Source organism: Balaenoptera physalus (genome assembly GCF_965194825.1).
Source record: "Balaenoptera physalus genome assembly, contig: HAP1_SCAFFOLD_2652, whole genome shotgun sequence".
NCBI classification, from domain to species: Eukaryota; Metazoa; Chordata; class Mammalia; order Artiodactyla; family Balaenopteridae; genus Balaenoptera; species Balaenoptera physalus.
In genome coordinates, this window is record NW_028124157.1 from 25812 (window position 1) to 33647 (window position 7836).

Here is a 7836-nt window from a genome sequence, read left to right on the forward strand (position 1 = left end):
TTTGCAGTTTGCTGCTCCACTTGTTCAACCCCACCTAGTAATAACCTATACTTCCCTTGTTCCTGTTTTCCCATCTGGAAAACAGACAAAAGGCAACCAAACAACGCAAAGGTCTCAACAAATAAGGGATACCCAAAACCAGAGATGGCCAGAACTTCTGTATCCCTCATGAAACCTAGCCCGGTGTTCAATACTTAGGTATCATTAATACATGCGTGTTGACTGAAACAGTTGAAACGCAATTCTTCCACTTCCCAGTTTAGTTTTAGTCCTCATACAAAACCTGATCATCAAATTCCTTAATGCTAGGAATCACAGTGAAAAATAATTTCTCAACTGACTTCTGTCAGATGAGTGAGAACTAAGGTTAATTCAGTGTATCTGAAGCATAGAAAGTGAGGGCAAACGTGGCACAAGATGGGGCTAGAGAAGCAGAGAGGATTCTAGAGCACGCAGAGTCTTAAAGGCCACCAGTGTGTTTTCTATTCTCAAAACAATGTTTGTGAGCGATGTTTATGAGCAATGTTCCAACTTGCTTTGAAGCTTTCTTGTGTGAAGAATGGATTGGAGGGAAACAAGATATATGGACACTAGTTAGGACCTAATCGCAACAGACAGGCAAGTTCAGTATTAGGATGTTGAGGGAGAGCTGACAGATTCCAAAGAAATTCAGGAGATAAACTGAAGCGGGCTTCATGGGGTATGAGATGGAGGAAAGGAAGGTCTTAGGGAATTAAAGGGTTTACTGCACACATGAGCAGAGTCTCAAAATTAATCATTTGAACGTACAGAGGGGGATCGATCTCCCAAATGACACCGGTTAGGAAGCAACGGTACGCCCTGTAGAATTCCTAGAGACAGCACAAATCAACTGTTTCGATGGAAAATTCGGCGGGACCCTTGATTTCCATGGGAATATAGAGAAAAGAGACACTGATCTGGCTTGCAGGTATTTAGGAAGTTGTTAGCCTGACATCACATACTAGTCTCATGTAAGTAGGCCGTCTGAAGTATGAAGCTTAGGGGAAAAACCTTGAAGAAAACTTAAAAGCTTAAGCCACACCTCTATACTACACCACCTTTCACAGTTTCTTCTCAGATAAGCAGCATCCCCATCAGTGAAGAAACTCACATCCCATAATAGGAACAACAGGCCTAAAAATTAAATGTGTGTCTTTGGAGGTCCCATCTATGCGATATCTTCCTGGTACCAGAAAAGTCCCCAGGAAGATCGATCTTTGCACCCCTGAAAGCTTACCACCAAGGAAAATGACTAGGTCCATAGATTTCCTCCCTCAAACCAGCCTACCTCACACATAAATCACTAGCAACTCAGCCCTTAACTCACATTATCACAGTCACAAGAGTGGTTAGGGAGAAAAGCACTAACCAGGGGAACTAACACAGAGGCAATCCAGGCCAAGCTGGGCTGGTGGCAGATATCTGCTCCTTACGCTCGGGTGCATAATGCGACTCACCACAATGCCTTTTTCACAGACCCTTTTTAAAGTTTCTCCACAAAATCCAACAGCTCAAGTTAGCTCATGACGCTTCAAGGTAAACAATCGTCAAGAGAAAAACATGCAATATGTCTTACAATGTTGGATTCCTTACAAATAGGACAAGGAAATAACCATGTAGACAAAACCAGAGCATTTGAAAACATCTGCGTTCTACAAACATACCAGTGAATGCTATAAATAAGGTAATATGACATAAAACAAAATGAAAACTAGATGTGAGACTGTTCTCTTCAGTGTACAGACTTCATGGCAGTTGCTGCACGATCTAGCTACTTATATCTACAACTCTCTGTTCTGTTAATACAAAATGAGGCCCAAGTGTGTCAACTTGTTTCCCACAGAAACCAAAAAACCTACATGCATCTCTTTTCTCCGGTGCCCTTTCACCTTACCTGCTCCCAGTTCTCCACCAATGTCCTCCTCTTTCTCTAATTATTCTCCTCTTCATTGTGCTTGGCCTTGCACCCAAGCATGCAAGACAGAGAGTCCTAGAGGTCCGAGATTCTAGAGGGGCTGTTTGCAAGGGGGAGGAGATTACGGTAACTGCCACACTGTATATACTTCTGTGCAAAGAAAGAGGGACAGTGTTCAGAATGTCTCTCACATATAAAAAGAGCTGGATGGCAGGATACCTGTGTGGCCCAAGGAACTAGAGCTAGCAAATCATGGGCAAAACAATTGCAACCAAAGGCTGGAAGAGGAAAGGTCTGCAACCAGCTCTGTCTCCTGGCTCTCTGGTATTTGCTGCCAATGGGCAGAGTCTATTTCGTGAAGCATCAAGCACTGAAAAGAAGACTCCTGCTGCTGGAAGTTGACAGGAAGGAACATCCAATGCAAGACCAAGGCTTGTCCTAGAAGCAATGCCCATAATGGAAGAAAAAAAAAAAAAAAGAAAGCGGAAGAGAAATGTTAAGTCGCAAGTCCAACCTGGCCCCCAGCCTAGCCCAGCCCAAGGAAGGTAGGAGTCAAGGAGAAGAAACTAAAAGAGAAGAGCCTTGGACCACAACATTCTCCACAGGGTACACTCAACAAACTTCACCCTGCTCTTTAACCAAGTTACAACTGTAATAGTTCAAACTACATGGCTCTTTCCTTCCTAAGGATACTAGTTAAATAAGATCTATATAGCTCTAAGTATATGATACATAAAATAGAATACTCTGTAGAATATAAGTAACTGTTAGTTAATTATATTAATGAACGTCTGTAAGAAATGTTGCAATGATTTCCCTAATGGAAGAGCCTGGGGGAGGTAAATCTGTCTTCTAGGATTTCCTCCCCAGAGCTCAGAAATTGAGGGGTTGTTTTAGCTCTCCTACGCTCTCTTCACCCAAGCCCGCCCTCCTGTTGGGGATCGGACCTCCCTATTGGCTAGCTCATACCTTTCAACTGCCTGCTTTGTGACATCACTCTCCTACCAAACCTACTACCACTTGGTAGAGGTCTTGGGGTTTCCGTGGAGCCGTTTGGACCAGTAACCAGTGACCTTTGTACTGGACACGTGCGCCGTTCAGCTGCAGCCACTCAGACATCCTCTAGTGTTGTCTCCTCATCCCTTGTACCTGCAGTTGATGTCTCCTCTTCTCTGACCATGTCAGGTAAGAAAAGAAACTTTGGAAAGTTTTGCGTTCGATTTCTTGTGCCCCTAAATTGAGGAGGAGATTCAAAATAGCGTGGAATAATGAGGGAAAGTATTGAACTACAAGTCTGGAGACCTAATTTCAGTTTTGACTTTGACGTTTACTGTCTGTGTGACTTTGGACAAATCACTGACTGCCTCACAAAGCCTGCTGCTTTCCTTATCTGTTACGTTAGGATACCACATTGGGTTGATCACTCTGATCCCCTTCTTTTCCAATATTGAGCCTTAAAGGGTACCCATGTAGAAAATGAAATCAGAGACTTCTCAAAAGAGTGTTTCAACAGAAACATAGAAAAGCCAGGTGACACAGAAAACTAGCGATATATACCAAGATGTTTCATCTCCAATGGTCTCCCTCCACTAGTATTTCGACTAGTTGAAAAGAGAGAATAGGGAGAGAGGATGGAGAGTACTGGGCTATATAGGGAGGCACAGAGTCAAACGTAAGCAAGTTTAGGATTGTTTTCATTAGCACAGGCCAACAGGAACCAAGAGATGGGAAAAAAATATAAGAATGAAGAGGGAAAGCATAGAGGAGCTCTCAAGAAAGAGGCAGTTTGCCATGGAATGTTGATGGGAGCCAAAGATTTTAAATTAAAGCAGAAACAGCACAGAGGGAAATCTGCTCAGAGCAGGGCAAAACAAAGCTGATGGTAGCAAATCCTTACATTAACAGACTAAGAAGGAAAGTAAGGCCAGAACAGGGGATCACCAGGAAGGGCAGCCTATCAGAAAAGTCATACTCCGTTTTCTTTCTTTTATTGCCTCTCTGAATACAGCTGGCACTTGACAGTTTGGAATAGAAACATTTTAGAAGTATGTTTTAGAAATGATGCTTCCTAGAAACCAGAAACCAAAGTGGTTATCTAGGGGGCTGCTTTTCAGTGTTCTATTCTTTCTAATTTTTAAACTAGGTAGACATTTGACCAATTAAACATTTTAAATGATATCTTCTACATTGAATCAGAAGGGACTATTTCCTTTGTGTGATATGTAGCTTCTAAGGCAAGGTTGCTTTTCATTTTTACAGTTATTTCCTTCCTAACACAGAGAGCACATTGATCAACAGCCATCGTTCGCTTGTAGATCTTAGCTACCGGAGAAGAAAAAGAAAAAGTCAAGCCCCACATCTCTAATTCCCCATTTAGGGAATTCCCTGGCGGTCCAGCGCTTTAGGACTCGGTGCTTTCACGGCCAGGGCCACGCGGCGCGGCAAAAGAAAAAAAGAAAACACAAACATCCACATTTATCTAAAACAATGTTGTGGAGTCCTTTGGATTTTCTTACATTTGAAAATCTTTTTTAATTGGATTCTAGGGATGATGGTTTTTGAGGTCTTGGGATGTCATCTTCTTGGATGTGGAAGATGATTCTAAGTTCTAGGATAAATACAAAAACCTTCTTGATACTTTTTAAGCTTCCTTTCTGCTTATTATATGAGTTATATTCATGGAAAGATATATTTCTCCTAGGCTTAATACCTGTTACTTGCTGGGTAAAAATATGAATGAGCACAATAATGAAACTCTTTTACACTTACTATTTTGCTGTCTGCTTTGTACCGGTTTTCATTGAAATACTTGTCTATATATGTTGTGGCTACCTATACATTCACATTTGTTGCATTCTGTTGCTTGTTGTGCATTTTTTACTGATTTATCGTCTCTGTCTGTATGCATTGGCTAGGAATTCATTCACCTCTATCACCTCCATCGTGTTTTTGGTTAATAGTATTCACTAAAATAGAGTGGGCAAAATTCACTTTCATAATATTGCATGTATGGTACAGAATGTCATTTGTTAGTAAATTCATTAGGCTTTGATACTTGCCCACATACCCCAGTTTTCATTAATATCTATGGATTTCTTTTTCGTTACGTAACATGTTTTTCATGATTTTTCTTTGTCTTTCTAGAACTTATTGTATCTTCCTCCATATAAATCATACGCAATAGATCAGCTTATTCATCTATTAATTATTACTGCTATTATTATTGGTGGTGGTGTTATAACCACTTTATAGATGAGTAATCTGAAGTAATCAGATAACTTTTCTCTTTCCAAAAAGCACTTAAGAAATCCACTTTCGGGTAATCATTTTGAGGTAGGATGAGAAACCAGGCTTGAAGAGGGCAAAAATGACTCTTTCAGTTCACCAGTTGGACTGAGCTATACGTCAACTCTAGGTAATAGCGTGGGAACTGCACAAGCAAAGGGAGACACTGAAGATGACAATGGTAATGGCCGTACTGTTTTCTAATGGACAAAAAAAATGCTTATATTATAAGTTCTATTTCTCCTGCTTTCTGGCACTATCATGCTCAGAGTGGAGTCCTGGCAAGGAAGTCAGGATACTTAGGTTCTGAAACCTGGTAATGACACTAACATAATGAGAGAACCTGAACAAGTCAACCCGACCTCTCTGAGCCTCAGTTTCCTTACTCGTGAAATGAGACTGAAAAAAGAGAAAGTTCTCTAAGGGCCTCCTAGTTCTAAAATGCTTCCAGTCTAGGAAATAGCATAGAAGTCAATACGAGTGCAGGCTGAAGGGAAAGACAGGGCAGGGAGAAGGTTGCTTCCAGCCTAGAGAACAATGTCTGAACCATACCACTTGGCTCTTCTGCCCATCTGTGCCCAAGATGGGAGCACAGGCAGTTAATACAGAAGAGTGGAAAACTGCTCAGTCCTTACAGCCATCATTAACTGTCTGATTTTGGGTTTCTCAGGAAGGGTCGATAGTAGAGGTGTCCTGAGAGCAAGAACCTTAAGATAATGCTGTTCCTCAAACGTAGTGAGAATTTCTCAACCTCCCTGAGTTTTTCATGACCCTCTTGTTCTTACAGAAAATTTCCAAAATCCATCTCTACTTGGAACTCTAAATTCTCTGCAGCATTGTCTTCCTGTGGTGAGCAATGCAACTTCCCTAACACGAAGTGTCTGCAACTTCTCCAGAGTCTCTGCCCCTGCCGTCAGTTCGGCATCGGCTACCGGTACCTCTTTCCAGACACTCATGGGTAGTGCCTACCTTTACCAACATTCCAGCACGACTATGTTATCTGGAGTTACTGACCACAGCCAGATCTCCACTTCAGCTCCTTCCTATCCAGGTGTTCTTGAGTGGGACATCACAGGAAGCACTGAAAAGAATTCCTCTTCACTCGGAGACTTTACTCTGGCACTCACTGACCGGCACCCAGCTGCTTCCTCCATGTTTATGGCAGCCCAGTATGATAAAACTTCAGACGCCAATAACATGGTCCCTCTATATCCATCACTTTCTGCCAGGCTTGCTCAGGGAGCACCATCTCAGATTCCAAATCAGGGGCATAGCCGCCTGTCACTTCCCTACCAGGAAGGAAGCCAGGTATATTACTATAACCAAGGCACACTGGGGTCTTCACTGTATGGAGAACTTGGCTCCTGCCCGCAATCCTATGGCTCCGCGTCATACACAGGAAGTAGGGCCTCTGCGCAACCAGAAATGGGAATGGGACTGAAGGAGATTCAGCCCACAAATATCCGACCACCAGCTTCCACCTCTGCAATCTGCCACCCTGTGTCTGCTCAACGCATCACAGAAACAAGTTTTCAAGGTGAGTATACAAACGGCAGAGAAAGTTGAAGAATGAGGTCGGCATTCACAAATGGGGTCAAATCGACAGCTGGGAAGGGGTGTAGAGACAGGTAGAATTTAGATCCTGAGCCTTTAGTAACCACTACCTTCGCTCAGTGCCCTCTGTTTTTAGACTCTATATAAGAACACCTAGGGCTTCCCTGGTGGCGCCGTGGTTAAGAATCCGCCTGCCAATGCAATGCGGCGGACACTGGTTCGAGCCCTGGTCTGGGAAGATCCCACATGCCGTGGAGCAACTAAGCCCATGTGCCACAACGACTGAGCCTGCATTCTAGAGCCCGTGAGCTGCAACTACCGAAGCCCACGCGCCTAGAGCGCATGCTCCGCAACAAGAGAAGCCCGCACACCGCAACCAAGAGTAGACACCGCTAGCCGCAACTAGAGAAAGCCCGTGCACAGCAATGAAGACCCTGTGCAGCTAAAAAAATAAATACGTAGAATAAATAAGTTCAAACAATCAATCAATAAATAAACGTAAATTAAAAAAAACAAAAAAACAAAAAGAACACCTAATGCAGGTGGGAAGGTGGCAGGGACACTGTAAAGGTCATCTATGCTACATGTACAAGAACCCCGAGAGCACACCAATAGGTACAACATTTTTCACTGCTGTAGCCGAGCATTCCCCCTGTACTACCACACTGTAGCACTCCCTTCCCTCGTCTACTGCTACAGTCTCTTTGGAAGGTGTCTCAGAACTCTTGTTATGAGAGTGCCAGTTGAAGTGTCCTCACTTCCGTCATTTATACCAGGATTTAAGACCTTGTGGTCCGAGATCCTGTCCAGAGAGCAAGCAGGCTAAGACTCTGTCTTTGTTTCTGTATTTCATCAGAAAGGGCTCTACCCCCTCTCCTAGTTCATGGTGTGAAGTGTTCTTAGCCTCTCGGGAAAGTGGGGAGAATTGAAAGGACTCTATATGAGAATGCTAGGCTTTGTAAAACATTTCAGTTGTTTAAAAAGAAGACTCATTTTGTATTGGACTTACAACAGTCCTATGAGATACAAAGAGAGCCAAGGATCAGTGACATGAAATGATC